Here is a 27,284-nt window from a genome sequence, read left to right as displayed (position 1 = left end):
CTTGTACCATCGCTACACTCGAATAATCACCAAACTTCCGGAACACATTACAAAACTTAGTAATTCTCAAACGAGGAGCGAGTAATTTTATTAAAAAAAATTAAAAATCTCGTGAAAATTATGAATAAAAAAACAACTTCGATAACCAGTATCAAATTAGAAATAAACGATCTAAAATACACCATATCACACAACATTTCATCATTGGAAGAAAGATGTGCAGACGCACTAATAAAGTCTTAAGTCAATAAGCACTGCGATCGAAAGAATCAAACCTGTTGAAGCAAAGTCGAGTCAATGTCAGCCGTCGTTCACAGAAAGAAATAATGGTGCAATTCACATGCCACCTAACACCAACGATTCTGTTGGCATAATCAAAGCACCAACAATTCTTTTGGCTTAATCAAAGTTGTGGTCAAGGGGAATCCAGTCATAAGCGGCAAACTGGTTTTAATACTTCTGTGGATGGCCAAACATATGGCCTCCTACAATGTAGGGGAGACACAACAGTTGATCAATGTCACAACTGTTCACAAGAAGCAACCACTAGAATTCGACAGGACTGTGGGAATGCCGGCGGTGGTTCAATCTGGTTGGATGCCTGCTTCTTGCGCTATGAAAACTACAGTTTCTTCGGACACCTGGATACTGTTGATGAAGTTTATCTTTGCAATCTAGATAATGTGTCCACCCCCGATGTGTTTAACGCGGCTCTCGAGAGCCTATTCGCCAATTTGTCAGCTGAAGTAACAGGATCTGGATCTAAACTATATGCTTCCGGAACAACTACAGACTCCTTGTCTCGAAAGATTTACGGTCTGGTCCAGTGCTGGAGAGATATATCTAGTAAAAATTGCAAAGCCTGTCTCTCATATACAATCAATTCTATTTTCTCAAGTTTTTCTGGGAAGGAAGGAGCTAGGGGTTTGATCGGAAGCTGTACTGCTCGTTATGAAATCTATCCTTTCTTTAATTCCATTTTGCCTCCATCCCCATCCCCATCCCCATCCCCAGCGAAAGCACCAGCTATTACACCGGTGGCTGATACACCAGCGAAGCAGATCACAGAGTCGAGAGCTTATGAGTCGAGAGCGAAGCAGATCAGCGAGAGTCAATTATGTCAAAATCCAAAGGTATTTTGACACATCGGCAGTTTTATAATATTACAAGAATGTATACTAGCATTTGCAACTAATGTTACAAAGGAAACGCCATAAGGCATAGAGCGTGGAAGAATATTGAAATGTGAATGGGCATTTATGAAAGCAATTGTCATAACAAAAACATCACTAAGGGTTCCAATTCCAAGATAACAATTTATAGGTTGACAAAAATAGATTAAGACAGGGTTACATCTCTTGTCAAGTATCTGAAACAAGAGATCATAACAAAACACCCACCTCATTCATGAGCAGTCATTGAACATATAAAGGCTATATGACAAGCATCCCTGCAAGATATCCATATAAAAGCCTAATACCAGCTATGCTCGCTCTGGATACTGTTGTAATCATCCTTGTGACAAAACATCACTAATCGTGTGCAAATTGCCCTGTTTTGTTGCCTGAGTAATGTCATTCAAATAAGGAAGAACCATTCTTGAGACAAAACGCCGCTAACTCTCTGCAAAATGTCATGTTTTTCTACCTAAGCAGTGTCATTCAAATAAGGAAGAACCATTCTTGAGACAAAACATCACTAACCCTGTGAAAAGTGTCATGCTTTGTTGCCTGAGTACTCACTCATTCAAACAAGGAAGAACAATTCTTGAGACCAAACATCACTAAGCCTCTACAAACTGTCTTGTTTTGTTGCCTTACTGTCATTCAAATTAGGTTGCACTGGGGCTATCCCTGTCTACTGAGGGTAAATAGAAGTAATGAGGAAGATCAGAGCATAGAATTGAATAATTACGCAGAGCATTGATTCTAGTTCGTTGTGAATCTAGCCCCATTCTTATCATCAAATGGTGAAACTCCACTCCGGACAACTAAAAACAGTCACCAAGGGCTTGCAGACTACTTCCTCAATTTATCCTTTGCACTCTGACTTATTTGTAATGCAGCGTAGCATGTGAAGGGTGTTCTAGTTAGCAGAGTAGGGTAAAGTCTAAAAAAGCGATAGATGAGCAAATCCTAAACTTCAAAATGACAAGAACCATGGCTTGTAATTGTAGTCATTCTTTTAACAAATATTTCCAATAAATTCTATATCTGGGATGGGAGAGGTCTCGAATACTTTAAAATCAATCTGCGTTGCTATGTTATAGCTTATAGCCTCTTACGTGCATGCTTTGATTTAAATCAATATCACGGTCACTTTATCTTCAAATTTAGAAGTTTAAGGTCACATTATCCTCAAATTTCACAAACCATGCCTCACATGAAGAAATGGAACAGGAAAGCATCTATAGTCATGGTCACTGTATGGGGAAATCAATTTTGGAAGAGTGGGAAATAATTGCAGCAGAGTCTTTAGTCATGGCACAGTCTTTAGTTGTGGTCACTGTATGGGGAAATCAATTTTGGAAGAGCGGGAAATAATTGCAGCACAATCTTTAGTCGTGGTCACTGTATGGGGAAATCAATTTTGGAACAGTGGGAAATAATTGCAGCACAACAGGGCAATCTTTTTTTTCATAAGAAAAAAATGCTGATTTTAGAATAGTGGGAAATAATTGCAGCACAACAGGGCAATCTTTTTTTTCATAAGCAAAAAATGTTATTTTATTATAAACAATAAAACCAATATATGTGCATTGTATTTTCATGCAATTTGCAGAAATTGGTTCAGCATGTAAAAAATCAGGAGAGAGAAAAGCCCCTTCATCAATGATGTATCCTCTCACATTTCATCTATGGTTTCATATTAGAAAATCAACACTTTTATAATCCTTGGACATAATAAGCCCCATCATTTATGAATGAGCTTATAACAAAACATGTATTTAGCATAAGAAGAAATGCACAAGCTAGTTGATAAAATTATGCCATTTCATGTAACGAGTTGTCATTGTGCATATCAATAACCATGAGCTTTGAAGATTCAGATAAAAAAATGTATCTCATAAAAGCCTCATGTAAAAAATGTTAATGATTGAGAACACGACAAGCTTGGTGTCATTTATAACAAACAAGATTACGTGCACTTGAAATGCTAGGTTGTTGAGACATATTGCAGATTGAGACATCGCAGGTTGTTGAGACATATTGCAGGTTGAGACATTCTTTTTGAGATAAAGTACATCAATACTATAAATGCAATTCTGTTTTGAGAACTCTTAGTCTCATAAATCTTACATGGTCTCCATGCTTTTCAATGGACGTAAAGAAAAATATGAACTGCACAATTTACATTTAGGATCCGACTTCAAATAACACACGAAAGTAAAGATCAGGCTTCGGCAGTAATGACGACAAGTAGATTAAGCCATTGAATTACAAAAAATTGTCTCCGGATAATAAATATTACTGCTCAATGATGAAATTATTACAACTTTGAAGAGTTAGGGGCATATTGTTATGGAAGATGATCATATATAAATAATTTATAACTTAACAACAAAAGGGTCTGTATCAGATAATTCCATCAAAGTATATATGCTCAAGTGCATTACCATTTGCACAAAAACACTTGATTTCATATGTACCCAACTCCTGCACCTTCGAGTAAAATTACCAAAAGAATGAAATGCCCCTCAAAATAGCAGTTACCGACTGACTGCATCACTCGCTTCAACATTAAAATTGTTGCATACTCTTTGTGTTGAATATCTCCTGCTCCTTCAATTGCTGCTAAAACATTGCAAGACGGGCTTGTAAGTTAACTAAACCAGCGGCTTTACGTGATAATTGAGAGACATAATGATCTATGCGGCTCCCAAGTTGATCAATTTCAGTGAGAAGCTTCATTTCCTGAAGAATGAAATAAAAATGTCAACTACAAAGTTCACAAAATGCACACAAAAATTTTGTTATTATGAATAGGTCACAGAGGGACAATATATGCAAATAGGCAAAGGAGAAATGCAAGTGCCATGCCTGCAAAATACAGTCTATTGGACATTCAAAGCATACTCTAGATCGATTGATTATCTTGTTATGTAAAGCCATCAAAATATATATGCTCAAGTGCATTACCATTTGCACAAATACACTTGATTTCATCTGTACCCAACTCCTGCACCTTCGAGTAAAATTACCAAAAGAATGAAATGCCCCTCAAAATAGCAATTACCCACTGACTGCATCACCCGCTTCAACATTAAAATTGTTGCATACTCTTTGTGTTGAATATCTCCTACTCCTTCAGATGCTGCTAAAACATTGCAAGACGGGCTTGTAAGTTAACTTAACCAGCTGCTTTACGTGAGAGAACAAAACTTAATTGAGAGACATAACGATCTATGCGGCTCCCAGGTTGATCAATTTCAGACATATTTCAGGTTGAGACATGGCAGGTTGTTGAGACATATTGCAGGTTGAGACATTTTTTTGAGATAAAATACATCAAGACTATAAATGCAATTATGTTTTGAGAATTCTTAGCCTCATAAATCTTGCATGGTCTCTATGGTTTTCAGTGGCCGTAAACAAAAATATGATATTCTGTTATTATGAATACGTCACAAAGGGACAATATATGCAAATGGGAAAAGGAGAAATACAAGTGCCATCCTTGCAAAATACAGTCTATTGGACATTCAAAGAATACTCTGGATCGATTGATTATCTTGTTATGTAAAGACAAGTGAATTGGTGAAAAAACTGACCAACGTAAGATGATACACCAACGATGGCACAAGTTAGCAAAAGTAATGCAGAGAAGACTAGTATAGCAAAGTAGTAGAGAACTCTGAAACGGCTCAGGAACTGCTGTTGCTGCCTTGAATTAAATCTCAGCTACCTGGTCCTCATGATGATGATCCTTTGGCGCGGGATCAAATCCATCCACCACCACTTGATTGTTATAAATACACAGCTCAACTAATCTGAAAAAACAAAAAGCCCTAATCCCTAAGCCTGCTGCAAATCTCTCTGAGGGCGAAGATTAATGTGACCCCAAGGGCCCATTACCATCTCTGTTCTCCTCCTTCGCGAGAGTTTTCACATGAAAAATTGAAGTGGGAATTAAATGGGGAGATCCATTGCCACAAAGCAGAGAAAACTATTCATTAATCAACGTTACGAAGCATTTGATCATGGTAATTAGGTTCTGTGGATGAAAAAAACATTTGGGAACAGTAAGATGCAATGGGAATTTTGGAAGAAAAATTGTTCTGATAAAGGTCTGGTGGGCTCTGACCAGGGCCAACAGGTCCTGGCAATATAAATGCTAGGTTGTTGAGACATATTGCAGATTGAGACATGGCAGGCTGTTGAGACATATTGCAGGTTGAGACATTCTTTTTGAGATAAAGTACATCAAGACTATAAATGCAATTTTGTTTTGAGAATTCTTAGTCTAATCAATCTTACATGGTCTCCATGCTTTTCAGTGGACATAAAGAAAAATATGCACTGCACAATTTACATTTAGGATCCGACTTCAAATAACACACAAAAGTAAATATTAGGCTTTGGCAGTAATTACGACGAGTAGATTAAGCCATTAAATTACAAAAAACTGTCTCTGGATAATAAATATTATTGCTCGATGATGAGAGTATTACAACTTTGAAGAGTTAGGGGCATATTGTTATGGAGGATGATCATATACTTAGGGCATATTTCTGACTAATGATTGATCGACATACATGGTGGACCATTTTTTTGTTGAAATTTATGATTAAATGGATTGAAACTGTAGAGCCTAATTGGCACTGATGGACTCAATAACAAATATCTACTTCGCCCTGATTATGCACTGTGGGTTTCATATACAATTTCATGGAACAAACAAACAATTCGATTAAAATTGTAGATTGTGATGGTATAGCTGGATTCATCAATAAACATATACTGCACCCTGATTTCTGCAAGATCATGAAAATAAAAAAATAATTTGGCTGTAATTGTATTTGTAGATTTTGATAGCATAGAAGGATTCAGTAACAAACAACTTACTGCAGCTAAATTATGCCAGTTGTGACATACAATTTTCTCAATCAAAGAAACAAGAATATTTTTAGAAATGAGGGCCAAGGTCGTTATTAAATGCACATTCTACATAATAGATAGGTAGAGCCAATGTCTTTAAATGAGATTTTTTGGAGTTTCCTAGTGAAAAAATTTGTGGCCAAATCTTGATTTGTGTTGTTTAAACTGGTTTTTTAATTGCATATATAGATTTTGCACCCTCAAAAATCTCTGGGGCACTTTCTTTGTGAAGAGTTCACCTCGACAGCTTGTGATTTCAATGAATCCCTAGCAGATTTTAGACAAAATTAATCAGAAAACTTTTCAAAAAATCACACTTAAAAACTATTAGAATCTAAAAATATCTTGCAATCCTAAAATTAAGAGCAAGTTCAAACCATTAACCTTGCTGTTATCTGCCAGATTCCTGAATATATAAAAATGTCCATGGTTGCCCCTATAAACAACATTTTCTCACCTGAAAACAAAGCACTGCTATCAAAGAGAGGGGAGACTGCAGGAATCACAAACAAATGAAAGAGACTGTTAAAAATTGTTGCTTGTTGCATATTCTGTTTCTTTCTTTCTTGCAGTTACAGTATCTGTCCTTACCTTTGAGTATATTGACTGTGAGATAAGAAGTGAAGAGAAGAAGAGGACACCATTAAAGAAGTAGTAGCAGAGGAGGTTTTGACTGGGGCGATCTCGGAACACGTCCACATTACTCTAAACTCTTGATCTCTCCATTAGTCCTGTGAATGTGTTGCAAGGTCACCCCAGTCGAGCGTGCTCTGTCTCATTTATTCATGTGAGCCCAATATGTAGGGGAAACCTTTTCTGAAACTGAGAGTCAATGAATGTCTATAATTTATAATTTATTGAAATGAGATTGATAGAGAAGGAGAAAGGAACCGAAATATGGTAGTACAAGGAGTACACGTGAAGTGCAAATATGGCCCTAAGATTTATGTTGAGTTAGGTCAAAATTAGATGATTTCACACACTGTCGGTGGAAGCAATGAAAGGGCTTAATCTCCTCCATATTTAGGTTGAAAGGATAGCGCCACGATGGGAGGTCAGTACAAAATTGCAATGTATGGAATGTGCTCCAGTACTATTTTTACCAGAAAAAAATTGAATAGTACACACAATAATACTTTATTATAATAATAGAACGAATTGAAGTATAGTAAGGTTTGAAGGTGTCAAAGCCAGTGTGAATGCTGATGTGTCTATGAGACTTAGTTAATACAGTGACTATTGAGACTATGACATTAGCCAAGGACTTTCACACCAAAACCAATGTTTGGCCTGATAAATCTTTTGTTCACGGATGATATGTTATAAATCATATACATTTCACAACTTTCTTGACCACAGTAAGATAAGCACCGTACCTACCTAATGTATAAAAGAAGACTGATAAGCAGGAGGAGGGGTAGGTAGTCCACTGCCAAAGTGATGGTTGCTGTAATTAGTAGAGGAATTGTAAGAACCGTGCTCTAATATGTCTGATTTTGAGTCTGAGTCAGTAAATAAAAATGCTCAAATGTAACTATGTGCTCCTTCAGCAACCATGATGTCATGGTGACTTGGGAGCTCCATAGGCAATTTGTGAATTTCCAACCATTACATTAACTCACTTGCAACTTCTCTTAGTAATTCTTTCCTTGCATCTCTATTAGATACTTAATAGACATTTTAACATGGGATACTGTCTAAAACACAGGGAGAACATCAAGGTCTACAATGGAATTTATTGTGAGTATTAAAATGTTTAGATATTTGTTTTAAGATATTCTAATATAATCCCAATGCAGCAGAGTGAGGTACAAATGTTGGAGAATTCCTAAAACAAAAAATACTTGTGCCATTTTGACTTCTTTTGAAGTTGAAAATTATTCAAAGAAATAGTCCCAACAGCAATGACCACGGAACTACAAATAACCATGACTATCAAAAAGCAATAAATTAGATGTGACAAGATTATACACACAATAATCCCAAAATAGGGACATCCAGTTATGCCACTGCAGTAAGATCACCTGAAATATCACATAGAAAACAACCACAAACCAAAGATGGCCCATGTGGCATGGCACTGAAACAAAGCCTTTATAAACCAATTGTATAAAATGGTTTTTGGAAATGCTTGAGACCACTCAAAGCAAGCTTGGTTTCATTTATAACAAACAAGATTACGTGCACTTGAAATGCTAGGTTGTTGAGACATATTGCAGATTGAGACATGGCAGGTTGTTGAGACATATTGCAGGTTGAGACATTCTTTTTGAGATAAAGTACATCAAGACTATAAATGCAATTCTATTTTGAGAATTCTTAGTCTCATAAATCTTACATGGTCTCCATGCTTTTCAGTGGATGTAAAGAAAAATATGAACTGCACAATTTACATTTAGGATCCGACTTCAAATAACACACAAAAGTAAAGATCAGGCTTCGGCAGTAATGATGACGAGTAGATTAAGACATTAAATTACAAAAAATTGTCTCCGGATAATAAATATTACTGCTCAATGATGAAATTATTACAACTTTGAAGAGTTAGGGGCATATTGTTATGGAAGATGATCATATATAAATAATTTATAACTTAACAACAAAAGGGTCTGTATCAGATAATTCCATCAAAGTATATATGCTCAAGTGCATTACCATTTGCACAAAAACACTTGATTTCATATGTACCCAACTCCTGCACCTTCGAGTAAAGTTACCAAAAGAATGAAATGCCCCTCAAAATAGTAGTTACCGACTGACTGCATCACCCGCTTCAACATTAAAATTGTTGCATACTCTTTGTGTTGAATATCTCCTGCTCCTTCAATTGCTGCTAAAACATTGCAAGACGGGCTTGTAAGTTAACTAAACCAGCGGCTTTACGTGATAATTGAGAGACATAATGATCTATGCGGCTCCCAAGTTGATCAATTTCAGTGAGAAGCTTCATTTCCTGAAGAATGAAATAAAAATGTCAACTACAAAGTTAACAAAATGCACACAAAAATTCTGTTATTATGAATAGGTCACAGAGGGACAATATATGCAAATAGGCAAAGGAGAAATGCAAGTGGCTTGCCTGCAAAATACAGTCTATTGGACATTCAAAGCATACTCTGGATCGATTGATTATCTTGTTATGTAAAGCCATCAAAATATATATGCTCAAGTGCATTACCATTTGCACAAATACACTTGATTTCATCTATACCCAACTCCTGCACCTTCGAGTAAAATTACCAAAAGAATGAAATGCCCCTCAAAATAGCAGTTACCCATTGACTGCATCACCCGCTTCAACATTAAAATTGCTGCATACTCTTTGTGTTGAATATCTCCTACTCCTTCAGATGCTGCTAAAACATTGCAAGACGGGCTTGTAAGTTAACTAAACCAGCTGCTTTACGTGAGAGAACAAAACTTAATTGAGAGACATAACGATCTATGCGGCTCCCAGGTTGATCAATTTCAAACATATTTCAGGTTGAGACATGGCAGGTTGTTGAGACATATTGCAGGTTGAGACATTTTTTTTGAGATAAAGTACATCAAGACTATAAATGCAATTATGTTTTGAGAATTCTTAGCCTCATAAATCTTGCATGGTCTCCATGGTTTTCAATGGCCGTAAAGAAAAATATGATATTCTGTTATTATGAATAGGTCACAAAGGGACAATATATGCAAATGGGCAAAGGAGAAATGCAAGTGCCATGCCTGCAAAATACAGTCTATTGGACATTCAAAGCATACTCTGGATCGATTGATTATCTTGTTATGTAAAGACAAGTGAATTGGTGAAAAAACTGACCAACGTAGGATGATACACCAACGATGGCACAAGTTAGCAGAAGCAATGTAGAGAAGACTAGTATAGCAAAGTAGTAGAGACTCTGAAATGGCTCAGTAATTGCTGCTGCTGCCTTGAATTAAATCTCAGCTGCCTGGTCCTCATGATGATGATCCTTGGCGCAGGATCAAATCCATCCACCACCACTTGATTGTTATAAATACACAGCTCAACTAATCTGGAAAAGCAAAAAGCCCTAATCCCTAATCCTGTTGTAAATCTCTCTGAGGGCGAAGATTAATGTGACCCCAAGGGCCATTACCATCTCTGTTCTCCTCCTTCGCGAGAGTTTTCACATGAAAAATTGAAGTGGGAATTAAATGGGGAGATCCATTGCCACAGAGCAGAGAAAACTATTCATTAATCAGCGTTACGAAGCATTTGATCATGGTAATTATGTTCTGTGGATGAAAAAAACATTTGGGAACAGTGAAATGCAATGGGCATTTTGGAAGAAAAATTGTTCTGATAAAGGTCTGGTGGGCTCTGACCAGGGCCAACAGGTCCTGGCAATATAAACGCTAGGTTGTTGAGACATATTGCAGATTCAGACATGGCAGGTTGTTGAGACATTCTTTTTGAGATAAAGTACATCAAGACTATAAATGCAATTCTGTTTTGAGAATTCTTAGTCTCATAAATCTTACATGGTCTCCATGCTTTTCAGTGGACATAAAGAAAAATATGCACTGCACAATTTACATTTAGGATCTGACTTCAAATAACACACAAAAGTAAAGATCAGGCTTCGGCAGTAATGACGACGAGTAGATTAAGCCATTAAATTACAAAAAACTGTCTCCGGATAATAAATATTACTGCTCGATGATGAAAGTATTACAACTTTGAAGAGTTAGGGGCATATTGTTATGGAGGATGATCATATATAAATAATTTATAACTTAACAACAAAAGGGTCCGTATCAGATAATTCCATCAAAGTATATATGCTCAAGTGCATTACCATTTGCACAAAAACACTTGATTTCATATGTACCCAACTCCTGCACCTTCGAGTAAAATTACCAAAATAATGAAATGCCCCTCAAAATAGCAGTTACCGACTGACTACATCACCCGCTTCAACATTAAAATTGTTGCATACTCTTTGTGTTGAATATCTCTTGCTCCTTCAATTGCTGCTAAAACATTGCAAGACGGGCTTGTAAGTTAACTAAACCAGCGGCTTTACGTGATAGAACAAAACTTAATTGAGAGACATAATGATCTATGCGGCTCCCAAGTTGATCAATTTCAGTGAGAAGCTTCATTTCCTGAAGAATGAAATAAAAATTTCAACTACAAAGTTAACAAAATGCACACAAAAATTCTGTTATTATGAATAGGTCACAGAGGGACAATATATGCAAATAGGCAAAGGAGAAATGCAAGTGCCATGCCTGCAAAATACAGTCTATTGGACATTCAAAGCATACTCTGGATTGATTGATTATCTTGTTATGTAAAGCCATCAAAATATATATGCTCAAGTGCATTACCATTTGCACAAATACACTTGATTTCATCTGTACCCAACTCCTGCACCTTCGAGTAAAATTACCAAAAGAATGAAATGCCCCTCAGAATAGCAATTACCCACTGACTGCATCACCCGCTTCAACATTAAAATTGTTGCATTCTCTTTGTGTTGAATATCTGCTACTCCTTCAGATGCTGCTAAAACATTGCAAGACGGGCTTGTAAGCTAACTAAACCAGCTGCTTTACGTGAGAGAACAAAACTTAATTGAGAGACATAACGATCTATTCGGCTCCCAGGTTGATCAATTTCAGACATATTTCAGGTTGAGACATGGCAGGTTGTTGAGACATATTGCAGGTTGAGACATTTTTTTTGAGATAAAGTACATCAAGACTATAAATGCAATTATGTTTTGAGAATTCTTAGCCTCATAAATCTTGCATGATCTCCATGGTTTTCAGTGGTCGTAAAGAAAAATATGATATTCTGTTATTATGAATAGGTCACAAAGGGACAATATATGCAAATGGGCAAAGGAGAAATACAAGTGCCATGCCTGCAAAATACAGTCTATTGGACATTCAAAGGATACTCTGGATCGATTGATTATCTTGTTATGTAAAGACAAGTAAATTGGTGAAAAAATTGACCAACGTAGGATGATACACCAGTGATGGCACAAGTTAGCAGAAGCGATGTAGAGAAGACTAGTATAGCAAAGTAGTAGAGACTCTGAAACGGCTCAAGAACTGTTGCTGCTGCCATGAATTAAATCTCAGCTGCCTGGTCCTCATGATGATGATCCTTTGGCGCAGGATCAAATCCATCCACCACCACTTGATTGTTATAAATACACAGCTCAACTAATCTGAAAAAACAAAAAGCCCTAATCCCTAAGCCTGCTGTAAATCTCTCTGAGGGCGAAGATTAATGTGACCCCAAGGGCCCATTACCATCTCTGTTCTCCTCCTTCGCGAGAGTTTTCACATGAAAAATTGAAGTGGGAATTAAATGGGGAGATCCATTGCCACAGAGCAGAGAAAACTATTCATTAATCAGCGTTACGAAGCATTTGATCATGGTAATTAGGTTCTGTGGATGAAAAACACATTTGGGAACAGTAAGATGCAATGGGCATTTTGGAAGAAAAATTGTTCTGATAAAGGTCTGGTGGGTTCTGACCAGGGCCAACAGGTCCTGGCAATATAAATGCTAGGTTGTTGAGACATATTGCAGATTGAGACATGGCAGGTTGTTGAGACATATTGCAGGTTGAGACATTCTTTTTGAGATAAAGTACATCAAGACTATAAATGCAATTTTGTTTTGAGAATTCTTAGTCTCATCAATCTTACATGGTCTCCTTGCTTTTCAGTGGACATAAAGAAAAATATGCACTGCACAATTTACATTTAGGATCCGACTTCGAATATCACACAAAAGTAAAGATCAGGCTTTGGCAGTGATGACGACGAGTAGATTAAGCCATTAAATTACAAAAAACTGTCTCCGGATAATAAATATTACTGCTCGATGATGAGAGTATTACAACTTTGAAGAGTTAGGGGCATATTGTTATGGAAGATGATCATATATAAATAATTTATAACTTAACAACAAAAGGGTTTGTATCAGATAATTCCATCAAAGTATATATGCTAAAGTGCATTACCATTTGCAGAAAAACACTTGATTTCATATGTACCCAACTCCTGCACCTTCGAGTAAAATTACCAAAAGAATGGAATGCCCCTCAAAATAGCAGTTACCGACTGACTGCATCACCCGCTTCAACATTAAAATTGTTGCATACTCTTTGTGTTGAATATCTCCTGCTCCTTCAATTGTTGCTAAAACATTGCAAGACGGGCTTGTAAGTTAACTAAACCAGCGGCTTTACGTGATAGAACAAAACTTAATTGAGAGACATAATGATCTATGCGGCTCCCAAGTTGATCAATTTCAGTGAGAAGCTTCATTTCCTGAAGAATGAAATAAAAATGTCAACACAAAGTTAACAAAATGCACACAAAAATTATGTTATTATGAATAGGTCACAGAGGGACAATATATGTAAATAGGCAAAGGAGAAATGCAAGTGCCATGCATGCAAAATACAGTCTATTGGACATTCAAAGCATACTCTGGATCGATTGATTATCTTGTTATGTAAAGCCATCAAAATATATATGCTCAAGTGCATTACCATTTGCACAAATACACTTGATTTCATCTGTACCCAACTCCTGCACCTTCAAGTAAAATTACCAAAAGAATGAAATGCCCCTCAGAATAGCAGTTACCCACTGACTGCATCACCCGCTTCAACATTAAAATTGTTGCATACTCTTTGTGTTGAATATCTCCTACTCCTTCAGATGCTGCTAAAACATTGCAAGACAGGCTTGTAAGCTAACTAAACCAGCTTCTTTACGTGAGAGAACAAAACTTAATTGAGAGACATAACGATCTATGCGGCTCCGAGGTTGATCAATTTCAGATATATTTCAGGTTGAGACATGGCAGGTTGTTGAGACATATTGCAGGTTGAGACATTTTTTTTGAGGTAAAGAACATCAAGACTATAAATGCAATTATGTTTTGAGAATTCTTAGACTCATAAATCTTGCATGGTCTCCATGGTTTTCAGTGGCCGTAAAGAAAAATATGATATTCTGTTATTATGAATAGGTCACAAAGGGACAATATATGCAAATGGGCAAAGGAGAAATACAAGTGCCATGCTTGCAAAATACAGTCTATTGGACATTCAAAGCATACTCTGGATTGATTGATTATCTTGTTATGTAAAGACAAGTGAATTGGTGAAAAAACTGACCAACGTAGGATGATACACCAGCGATGGCACAAGTTAGCAGAAGCAATGCAGAGAAGACTAGTATAGCAAAGTAGTAGAGACTCTGAAATGGCTCAGGAACTGTTGCTGCTGCCTTGAATTAAATCTCAGCTGCCTGGTCCTCATGATGATGATCCTTTGGCGCAGGATCAAATCCATCCACCACCACTTGATTGTTATAAATACACAGCTCAACTAATCTGGAAAAAAAAAAAGCCCTAATCCCTAATCCTGCTGTAAATCTCTGTGAGGGCGAAGATTAATGTGATCCCAAGGGCCCATTACCATCTCTGTTCTCCTCCTTCGCAAGAGTTTTCACATGAAAAATTGAAGTGGGAATTAAATAGGGAGATCCATTGCCACAGAGCAGAGAAAACTATTCATTAGTCAGCGTTACGAAGCATTTGATCATGGTAATTATGTTCTGTGGATGAAAAAAACATTTGGGAACAGTAAGATGCAATGGGCATTTTGGAAGAAAAATTGTTCTGATAAAGGTCTGGTGGGCTCTGACCAAGGCCAACAGGCCCTAGCAATATAAATGCTAGGTTGTTGAGACATATTGCAGATTGAGACATGGCAGGTTGTTGAGACATATTGCAGGTTGAGACATTCTTTTTGAGATAAAGTACATCAAGACTATAAATGCAATTTTGTTTTGAGAATTCTTAGTCTCATCAATCTTACATGGTCTCCATGCTTTTCAGTGGACATAAAGAAAAATATGAACTGCACAATTTACATTTAGGATCCGACTTCAAATAACACACAAAAGTAAAGATCAGGCTTTGGCAGTAATGACGACGAGTAGATTAAGCCATTAAATTACAAAAAACTGTCTCCGGATAATAAATATTACTGTTCGATGATGAGAGTATTACAACTTTGAAGAGTTAGGGGCATATTGTTATGGAGGATGATCATATACTTAGGGCATATTTCTGACTAATGATTGATCCACATACATGGTGGACCATTTTTTTGTTGAAATTTATGATTAAATGGATTGAAACTGTAGAGCCTAATTGGCGCTGATGGACTCAGTAACAAATATCTACTTCACCCTGATTATGCACCGTGGGTTTCATATACAATTTCATGGAACAAACAAACAATTCGATTAAAATTGTAGATTGTGATGGTATAGCTGGATTCAGCAATAAACATATACTGCACCCTGATTTCTGCAAGATCATGAAAATAAACAAATAATTTGGCTGTAATTGTATTTGTAGATTTTGATAGCATAGAAGGATTCAGTAACAAACAACTTACTGCAGCTGAATTATGCCAGTTGTGACATACAATTTTCTCAATCAAAGAAACAAGAATATTTTTAGAAATGAGGGCCAAGGTCGTTATTAAATGCACATTCTACATAATAGATAGGTAGAGCCAATGTCTTTAAATGAGATTTTTTGGAGTTTCCTAGTGAAAAAATTTGTGGCCAAATCTTGATTTCTGTTGTTTAAACTGGTTTTTTAATTGCATATATAGATTCTGCACCCTCAAAAATCTCTGGGGCACTTTCTTTGTGAAGAGTTCACCTCGACAGCTTGTGATTTCAATGAATCCCTAGCAGATTTTAGACAAATTTAATCAGAAAACTTTTCAGAAAATCACACTTAAAAACTATTAGAATCTAAAAATATCTTGCAATCCTAAAATTAAGAGCAAGTTCAAACCATTAACCTTGCTGTTATCTGCCAGATTCCTGAATATATAAAAATGTCCATGGTTGCCCCTATAAACAACATTTGCTCACCTGAAAACAAAGCACTTCTATCAAAGAGAGGGGAGACTGCAGGAATCATAAACAAATGAAAGAGACTGTTAAAAATTGTTGCTTGTTGCATATTCTGTTTCTTTCTTTCTTGCAGTTACAGTATCTGTCCTTACCTTTGAGTATATTGACTGTGAGATAAGAAGTGAAGAGAAGAAGAGGACACCATTAAAGAAGTAGTAGCAGAGGAGGTTTTGACTGGGGCGATCTGGGAACACGTCCACATTACTCTAAACTCTTGATCTCTCCATTAGTCCTGCGAATGTGTTGCAAGGTCACCCTAGTCGAGCGTGCTCTATCTCATTTATTCATGTGAGCCCAATATGTAGGGGAAACCTTTTCTGAAACTGAGAGTCAATGAATGTCTGTAATTTATAATTTATTGAAATGAGATTGATAGAGAAGGAGAAAGGAACCGAAATATGGTAGTACAAGGAGTACACGTGAAGTGCAAATATGGCCCTAAGATTTATGTTGAGTTAGGTCAAAATTAGATGGTTTCACACACTGTCGGTGGAAGCAATGAAAGGGCTTAATCTCCTCCATATTTAGGTTGAAAGGATAGCGCCACGATGGGAGGTCAGTACAAAATTGCAATGTATGGAATGTGCTCCAGTACTATTTTTACCAGAAAAAATTGAATAGTACACACAATAATACTTTATTATAATAATAGAACAAATTGAAATATAGTAAGGTTTGAAGGTGTCAAAGCCAGTGTGAATGCTGATGTGTCTATGAGACTTAGTTAATACAGTGACTATTGAGACTATGACATTAGTCAAGGACTTGCACACCAAAACCAGTGTCTGGCCTGATAAATCTTTTGTTCACGGATGATATGTTATAAATCATATACATTTCACAACTTGCTTGACCACAGTAAGATAAGCACCGTACCTACCTAATGTATAAAAGAACACTGATAAGCAGGAGGAGGGGTAGGCAGTCCACTGCCAAAGTGATGGTTGCTGTAATTAGTAGAGGAATTGTAAGAACCGTGCTCTAATATGTCTGATTTTGAGTCTGAGTCAGTAAATAAAAATGCTCAAATGTAACTATGTGCTCCTTCAGCAACCATGATGTCATGGTGACTTGGGAGCTCCACAGGCAATTTGTGAATTTCCAACCATTACATTAACTCACTTGCAACTTCTCTTAGTAATTCTTTCCTCGCATCTCTATTAGATACTTAATAGACATTTTAACATGGGATAATGTCTAAAACACAGGGAGAACGTCAAGGTCTACAATGGAATTTATTGTGAGTATTAAAATGTTTAGATATTTGTTTTCAGATATTCTAATATAATCCCAATGCAGCAGAGTGAGGTACAAATGTTGGAGAATTCCTAAAACAAAAAATACTTGTGCCATTTTGACTTCTTTTGAAGTTGAAAATTATTCAGAGAAATAGTCCCAACAGCAATGACCACAAAACTACAAATAACCATGACTATCAAAAAGCAATAAATTAGATGTGACAAGATTATACACACAATAATCCCAAAATAGGGACATCCAGTTATGCCACTGCAGTAAGATCACCTGAAATATCACATAGAAAACAACCACAAACCAAAGATGGCCCATGTGGCATGGCACTGAAACAAAGCCTTTATAAACCAATTGTATAAAATGGTTTTTGGAAATGCTTGAGACCACTCAAAGCAATGATGGGACTGCACAAAGGAAGTTTGTGCAAAGAGGCTATCACATCAACCCAGGAATTTGCGTGAAAAGCAATTATATTCCTCCTCCCTTATAGTGACTATTGAGAAAGTTCCAAGAAAGTTACTATCAGTATTCAAAGGAATAAGAAACTTTACTCTATTTTTTCTGGGGTTCAAAGAAAACTGAAGAGTTCAGAACCTTCTTTATAGTTTCTCTCACAACAAAGAAATAAGCACCATACCTACCTAATGTATAAAAGAAGACTGATAAGCTGGATGAGGGGCAGGAAGTCCACTGAAAAAGTGTTGGTTGCTCTAATTAGTAGAGGAATTGTAAGAACCGGAACCCCTTTAGAACATTAAACATTATATAGTGAAAAGCAAATATTCCTCGTCCCTTACAGGTTTTATGGGGCCTAATAAGATCAGAACTTGAAGGAGGTTGAGTGCCTCAGCATGTGTCAATCAATAGATCTAACGGCTACGATGAGGATAGAAAGGCAGTTGGGGGAGATTATTTCAAAGGGAAATGCCTTATGGTGTAATAAGGAGATAAACTCTGTTGTAATAGATGCACTAGCTATTCATCAATAATTATTAAAAACATATTGTATCTTCCTTTGAGCTCAATTATGTGACTCAACCCCATCTAATTTCATCATTTAGTGATCTGGCTCATTTTGTAATACATGATGCCATACAAATTTAGGTCTGTGTTTTCAAGTTTTGTAAGCTCAACAACAACAACAAAGGTTGCAATTTATATAAGGACCACTCAAGGAGTGTCGAGAATGCAAGGACATAATAATACTGATTCGGAAATGAAAGCCATGTTAGAATGAAGCATGGCATGATTAGCATGTGCCACATCATCAAGATGACATCAACAAAATTAACTGAATATGCGGACAATTAGATTTCACGACATCACAATGATAACATTAGCACAGCAGGTTTAAAACAACAGGTGGCGGCTCCAAAGGGCACCACATACATCTTAGGAGGTAAGCTAAATGGTCTTTTCAATAAAAAAAAATAATAGCAATAAATTCTGCCTTTTCAAATTCCACTAGGTCCTATAAAAGTTTTGAGGCCAATTAGCTAAGAAGTTCTATTTTTTATGTTTTCACGTCTAATGATAACCCTAAGCTAATTTTATGTTATTCCAGGGCCATTGAACCCATTGTATTTATGGGCTCATTTCTTCAAGCTGTGAAAATCCTCTAACAGACCCAACAACAAAACAAAGACAAATTCAAAGCAGCAGGTTGGATGGATTTATGAATAATAATGCAAGGACTACACAGAATGAAATCCATTGAGGCACAGGAGCCTGGCACATCATGCATTTTAGGACCAATTAGAGGATCAACATGTTCAAGGCAAATAGAGGAGGATTGCCACTGATCCTAAATTTAGGAGCGCCTTATCACCGTTAAATCACCTAAATGAGAAGCTGTCATTTACAGTAGTCCTGTTATAATGATCAGTCATAGGTCTAAATGTTATTTCATTAAGATGAAAGACACAAAAATAATATAATTTATTAATTTCTCAGCCAACATTTTAGTGTTATTCAGAAGTCTTAAAGTTATTTACTTATTTTGGATTCGGACACCCTTCAGGGCATATGATAACTATTTTTTTATGATATCTTTTATAACAGCTGTGGTTTTCTTAAATTAATTGCATCCCCATATGCCAGGTCCCAGGTCACACAACAAAACGCAAATCTTCATAAATATAATTCAAGCATCAGAATAGAAAGTCATCTCTAAATTTGCATTTTCTGTATAGTGTATATGAAGATTTTGCCCTGGAGCCTGGCACATCATGCATTTTGGGACCAATTAGAGGATGCAACATGTTCAAGGCAAACAGAGGAGGATTCCCACTGATCCTAAATTTAGGAGCGCCTTATCACCATTAAATCACCTAAATGACAAGCTGTTATTTACAATAGCCCTGCTGTTATAATGATCAGTCATAGGTCTAAATGTTATTTCATTGAGATGAAAGGCACAAAAATAATATAATTTATTAATTTCTCATCCAACATTTTAGTGTTATTCAACAGTCTTAAAGTTACTTATTTATTTTGAATTCGAACACCCTTCAGGGCATATGATAACTATTTTTTTATGATACCTTTTATAACAGCTGCAGTTTTCTTAAATTAATTGCATCTCCACATGCCAGGTCCCAAGTCACACAACAAAACGCATTTCTTCATAACTATAATTCAAGCATCAGAATATAAAGTCATCTCTAAATTTGCATTTTCTGTATTGTGTATAAAGATTTTTCGGTCACAATGATCATTAGTACAAAGTGAAAAGAAAGAATCTGGAGTTGGTCTTTGCAGAGAAATTTATTCTCAAACATGCAGTCACTATTTTGAGCAAGTATAAGACAATTCCACAAATTTAACAGTAGGTTCATGGCTATAATGTTTCCCACCCCGTGACAGCAATACATCAGTAATCATAATGATTACTTTACTGTCATGGTGAATGCTTGAAGACATGCAGCCCCCAAAGCTAATTTAGAATACTAATCCATATAAAAGGCAATTTGAGGAAGATGAAACATGATCAGCCAATTAGAGTTCATGAAACTTTAATGCAGAAACCATCACTTGAGTGAATGACATTTAACTCATCAATGTTTTCCAAGTCAGAATCTGCTTCCATATCCTTCCATTTCACCCAATCCTCTGAAAAATTGTTTTCTTCCCTCAGAGGTGAGGGAACTCTCAATTCATGGGTGAGGACAGGATAAGGATCCTCAAAAAAATACTTATTCTCAAGTACCTCTTTAGCATTTAGCCTAGCTGCAGGGTCATAGCAAACAAGTCTTTCCAAAATAGAAAACACGTTGTCTGAGCAATTGGGGACATGGTTCTTCAGACCAACGGGGCTTCCATCACCAGGAAAACAAAGTTTCCTATAATTAGGAAGATTGGAGCATCCAGGCCAATTTTCTTCTGTTGGAGTCCCAAGAACTTTAACCAGCTTGCTAAGTTGATCGATGTCTGAAGTCCCAGAAAAGAGACGTTCTAAAATCAAGAGCTCCCCCAGAATGCAACCTAACGACCACAAATCAATTTCTTTTCCATAGATCGTTGCTCCATAGAGCAACTCCGGAGCTCTGTACCATCGAGTTCCAACACCAGATGTGAATCCCTGCATCACCATATCACCTTCATTTTTCCAGCTCAAATCCAAATTCGCAGTTTCTGCCATATCATCAAAATTAGTTTCAACTGCAGTGGATGAATCCTCCTCCCCTTCATTCCACACTCCCTTAACACTATCATCTTCCTCCATCAACCTTTCTCCTGGGGCATCAACAACGATATCCTCTTGAGGAAGCTCATACTCTACTTCATAAGTCACCCTCTTGAGGAAGCTCATACTCTACTTCATAGATCGCTTCAGGCTCTTCAAGTATCCTTGCCTGCAAGTATTGATATTCGAATTCAGAGATCACTAAGTTATTGAATGTTCAGGCATCCTACTGACAAAGAATCACTAAACTTTAAGCACTATTCAGTTTCAATTTTGGCAACTATTAACCTTGCGCTTCTATGCAACATTTGCTCGAATAGTTATAATAAAAGGCAAAATCAATTCATTTATCTAGTTTCCAAAGCGCTTTGAATCAGTCAAAATTTTCAAGATTTTAGATTGAACTTTTCACGTGTGAGATTTGTTAACATTTTGAACTACTACGAAGATGCAGTTAACCATAAACAGGCTTTCAGCATATTTTAAAATATTAAAAACATGAAATGGGAAACAGAATAGAATGTACGAACACTTCAAGAAATAGGGTCAAACAGAGCTGGAGGATTGAACGTGATAAGAAAAGAAACACAGAAGAGGCAGCAGATGGCAAGCCACTAAATCATCTATACTTACTTATCCAAAATCAGCGCGCTTGAGAATTCCATCAGCCGAAATGAGCAGATTAGAGGGCTTTAGGTCACGATGGATAACCCAATTGGCATGGCAGTCAGCCAGCCCTTGCAAGATCTGAATCATCCAGGCCTTAACCTCGGCCTCAGGAATACCATTTTCTCCCTTATTCTTATTAGACTTAATGACAGAATAGAGATCGGAAGGCAGAAACTCCAAAACCAGAACTGCGTCTTCATTTTCTCTCCAAAACCACTCATAGAACCTCACAACATTGGGGCACCCACAAAGCCTCTGCAGCGCCTCAATCTCTCTCCAAGAGCTTTGATAGTCATGCACCTCCTTAAGGGCTACTATTAGACCGTCCTCCTTTCTTCACCTTCTGTACACATCCGAATAAGTTCCGCTGTGGACCCTCTCTAGAATCTCGTAACGAGCACATATTTCTTTGTTGTCGTGGAGACTCCAGCTGCTCTGCACATTGTCCTCCATGTTTTGCATTCCTCAAATCTCCGGAAGACCTGTTCCCATCAAATCTTTTCAAGATTTTAACTCTCAAAACCCACCCATCAAATCTTTTCGAGGTATTCAAGTCTCAAAACCCTGAAACACTAAAACCCTATGGAGAAATCCCCAATTCCATGGTCCGGAGAACATGGCCAGTGTTTATAAATCCCAAATTCCTCAATTCAAACCAACCTTCATAAGCCCAGAGAGTTTCAATTTCCCTCAGAACAAAGTAGACCGAATCAAATATATTTAACATCTGAGCAGCCTTATAGATCAAACACGAACAAGAAATGCAAGAGTTATGACCGAACCGACCCTCCTCAACACCCTCGCCCTCCTCTCCTCTGCATCAAATGCAGATATCCGCGCTCAGGACGAGTTCATTTGGTAGGTATTATAACTGATACGTTAACCTTTTTTTTAAGGTTTTTTAATGTTTTATTACATTTTTTATTAAATTAGATGGTTGATTTTTGTTCAATCGTCTAACTATAGTTCCGACGGCTACTATTAGGACAGAAAAGCATTTTGGTGGTTTATTTCAAAGGGAAATGCCTTACGGCGTAAATAGTATATAGGAAAGTAATTCCGATCTTTCGCTTATATTATAAAAGAGCTATAAAAAATAATTTTATGTTTTAATATATAATATTAAAAATTATAAATGTAAATTTTTTGTATAGTAATTTGTTTTAATAAATATAATTTAATTTTAAATCACAATGTAAACAAAGAAATAAAATTTAAGTCAATATGATAATAAATAAGATTTTTTTACAATTTTTTTATAATTTAAAAAAGATAAAATAAAATAAATAAATAAAATTAGGAATTTTTTTCATTTACATTTAAGTTTTGTATGAATAATTTTTTTTTTTAATATATTAGATATTGTATAGCAAGAGATTTGTTTCTACATTCCACATGAATACTATGGATCAATACCATGAGTTATTTTTATTTTTAATATTATTTTATTTTTATAAGGTTATTTCTATTTCATTATTTTTATTTTTATATTGATTAATTTACATCCAATAAAAAAAATATTTAATTTTCTTTTTAAAATTTTATTTTATTTTTATTTTTATGTAATTTGACTTAGCCAAAATGTTAAACATTACATTATAACATTGGGCTCTCCACCTAATGAAATTTCACCATAAATTATTTATTGGCACTTAAATTAGCATGAGTATAAATTTAAATTTAACTATTACGATGACGCATATGCATTCTCTATTAATTTGCATAGTTACTCGAATAAGGACAACTGTCATATCTCGTTCTGGTGACATTCTGTGATATTCATAAACGTTTGAACTGATGATAGCATGGCACCTAAACACCTTTGGTAGCATCGTATATAATACTAGTTCTACGGCATTATTTACATTCTATTATTAGTTAAATATTCATTTCTCTTTCTTTCTCTCGTGTTTTTGTGCTTTTGAATGTTTAATGTCTATTACACCTTGGATTGGAGTAAAACAATGTGTGTGTTTAATGTCCATTATGCCTTGGATGGGAATAATGCAAAGATTATATTTAGGGGGCAAGAAGCAACAATCCTTATTCACAATGACACATGAAGAGCTTTGTATCAAATCAACTTTCAAGGAGGTTAATCAAAGTAACTCTAATCTACATGGAGGCTTCTGATACCTGTGTTGGTAAAGCTAAATTTTGAGTAATCGAAATATGATTGGAATTGGAGGCATTATTTAAAACATTGAAAGGAAAATTGAAGGTCTCATACATTGACAAAACAAGAGATGATATGAATAACTCTATAAAAATGAAGGTGGTGGAGAAGAGGTTTCACTTCGCCATACAATTATGATATGTCTCATAAAAGTTGAAGGTGAATCTTAAATTATTATAGTTTCTAATGTGAACACAAATCAAGGTGACAAATAACATTGAAAATGTTCATTAAATAATGACTAGAAGATTATTAAGGTTATGTTGGCAGTGCTGGACCCGCTAACATTCAAGCGGATCTCCCAGGTAAGAAGTCCCAACTAGACATCAGACCATTTGGAGTAGGAGTCCCAACAGTGGGTGGTAATGTAGTGCCTTGATTGTGGTAGTGCGCAGAGATAAGTATGATGACTTTGGTCGGAAGAAAGTATGTGACCTTGCAGCGAGTCAAGGGAGATGCATGGGGGTTCTAACACATGGAGGGGAAACAAGAGTGTGTCCCTTATAAGAATGTAATAGTATGCAGCCTGAAAGGAACACATGAGCGGAAGGACATCACAAGCTCGAAAGAGTAATAGTCCACAAACCAAAGTGATGGGTTAATCCAACAACATGCCTTCAACAAGATTCATACAATTGCATACTAAATAGTTCATAACCAAATGTGAATGTTCAATAACATACATTGCTAAAGAAACCATAATAGTCCAACTACAATAACAACATATGCATGAAAATGTGTTGGTTCAGTTATATTATTATTAAGTGAAAGTTCCATCCATACGTACACCATTGATAGCCACTAGCCCCAATAGTGGAACATTACAGTCAACACCACCTCCTCCTCCAAAAAGTTATACTCTCTCTACACTATGGAGAAGCCAAGGCTCATCAAAATACTCTCCTTAAGCCTTCCCTAAGCCTAAGCCTAGCCAAAAGCTTGGCTCCCAAAAGCCTATTCTATGAGTTATGAGGTTTTATTTATAGCAAAGGGTGGGGTGACCCTTGACATTCCCCTTTGTGACTCTTTGACTACCCTCATGACTCTTCAACTTCTTTACAAATAACTCATTACATTACATAGTGATTGTTCACATTCCAATAATGACACTAGGAATTTCACTTACACCATATTTACGAATAATATACATTTTCCACATGTACCCATGTGAGACAAAATAGGCTAGAGACAACCTACCAAGAAAAAACTCTATGACTTCGATGTTTGGGAAAGACCAACTCAACAACCTTCACTTGATGCTTCTTGGTCACATACTGATGCCAAGCTGGGTATTGTGTGATGATGTTCCAAAACTGCTTGATGGTGTCTTTCTGATAGCAAACTCTTGCCTCCATAACTTCCGGGTATATGGTCTTGGAACCTGTGTCCAACTCATCTTGAAGCATATGCAGAATGGTGTTGACCATGACATGACCACCAATGTAATTCTACATGTTATGTGCGCTTAGCTCCAAGTCATCCCTAGTGGCCTCTCACCTTAGCTGCTCCATGTACTCATCGATCTCTAGCCGAACTTGGTTCTTGTACTTAGCCTCAGAGAAGGAACAGATTGACAGGATCTTGTGCATTTTCACCATGACATCCAAACTCTTATGTAAACATGCATATGAAGCCTGTATGTTACTGATGAACGAAGCAAGCTGCTCATAGTTCTGGATCAAGATCGAGACCTTTGCTTTTGTCTAGCTTTGCCTATGGCTTTATCATCTTGGGCAAGTATTGCGAGGCCCCTTTGTACCTCATTGTCCACTCTTACACGTGGGTGATGACAACATCTATGTATGTGAGGGTTTGGACAAACCTTTTGCTCCATTGTTGAAAGTCATGCATATGGACAACTACCTTATGCACATTTCCGAATCCATCATATAGTTTCAGTATGGTAGCCTCTAGTGTTGATACTTCAACAAGTATCACTTTCCTCATCTTTTCCATTGTGGAACGTGTTCTCTGCTCTTGATATTTTTTTGCCTCTTTCCTGACTGCCTGTAAGTTCTTTGCCAGTTTTTCATTCTCGGCCAACAAGTACTTGACATTGGAGCTTGTTGCTCCGGCATAGGCCAATGTGGCTTCGGTAAGGGCGGCTGGATGCTTCCTGGTGTATGAAACCATCACCCTTTCCTTCATGAATGCAAGTGATGTGTGATCATCTAGAAAGTGCTTCCTTCGTGCCTATACAATCTTCTCCTGCAACTCGTCAAATGATAGATAGTACACATTGGATCATCATCAAGGAGGACAACATCTCCTTGTTTACTCAGGACTGGTTCTGACACTAGAGGTGGTGGAAACTGAGAGGTGGCCTCGGGTGCTCTTGGCATGAGGTCAATGTCTTCATTCCATGGCTCCTGCTCTAACTCAATGACAATCTGCTCAATCAACTACTCAATCTATTGATCCATTTCCCAATCTTGCATCTGTTCACTCTCTACCTTAGCTATTAGTTGTTCTTACTCCTCAACCTATATGGGCATTATTTGCTCTGTCATTGCGCCTTTCCTTTCTTCTTCTTCCTTTTTCTGTTTTTATTCTCTTTCTCTTCTTCTCAGCTCTTGTTCCTCCTTCAACTTCTTCTCCATCTCCTGCAACTTTAGTTATGTTATTTGCAAGCTCTACTTTTTCTCTTCCTCCACTCTGTTGTCGATGCCCTATGCTTCCTTTTTCTTCCACTGCCTAGACTGCCTTCATGAAGATTGAATACACTTTTTCTCTACAACATTGTTCTCCCTATATTATGTCAGCAACTTCCTCTTTTTGTGATCTTGTACTGGATTGTTTCCCTTTACTACTATTGTTGGACTTGTTTCCATGATAGTGTTGACTCCTTTTCTATGGAAAACTGAGTGTTTGCATATCTTGGCAAGTTAATTGGCACTTGCTAAACTTCTTCCCCGGTACTAATTCTAGTATTCTTTCTTGAAGCAACTCTCTTTGGTTCCATGGTACAATTACTGCTGGAGATAAGTGCTTCACGAGTGTGGTGCCTATGGGACAGAAAGGACACTCATGGCAAGCAAACATTAGCTCTTACAAATCTAACTTCACTACATGATCAAGCAAAAATTAAGGCATCTAATGAGAGGGATTTCACAATTTGGACCAACAGGGATCACGGATTGACTGTGGGAACTACGCACTGCACAATCATAGTAGTTAGTGTGAAATCTTGATGATTTGAATTATGCAATGCACAGTTCAGTCTGGGGCAGAGCTTAGGAGAGACTGCGCATTGCGTAGTCTCAGTGGCCAAGCTGGGAGACTCGCTCCTGGAATGCAGAGTTTGTAGCTGGAGCCAAGCCAAGACAACCTCTGTGCAATTCAAGAAGCCACGATAGAGGCCTTGCACTGTCAGATTGCATAATGCATGTAAGTGAATGTGAGATCC

General features: G+C 36.8%; 1 pseudogene across 1 annotated transcript; it reads right to left on the bottom strand.

Moving 5' to 3' along the window:
* Window positions 1-20,133: 20,133 nt before the first annotated feature.
* Window positions 20,134-22,531, bottom strand: LOC149151925 (cyclin-dependent kinase F-1-like; annotated as a pseudogene). The gene is made up of 3 exons (XR_016262550.1): window positions 21,667-22,531; window positions 21,142-21,202; window positions 20,134-21,107 (listed from the first exon to the last, which is right to left on the bottom strand). The product of XR_016262550.1 is annotated as a cyclin-dependent kinase F-1-like (transcript).
* Window positions 22,532-27,284: the final 4,753 nt, after the last annotated feature.

This window comes from Pinus tabuliformis, chromosome 9, assembly GCF_031772625.1.
Source record: "Pinus tabuliformis cultivar Carrire ecotype Pingquan chromosome 9, CPIR1, whole genome shotgun sequence".
Lineage (NCBI taxonomy): Eukaryota > Viridiplantae > Streptophyta > Pinopsida > Pinales > Pinaceae > Pinus > Pinus tabuliformis.
This window is presented reverse-complemented; position numbering and strand designations above follow the sequence as displayed.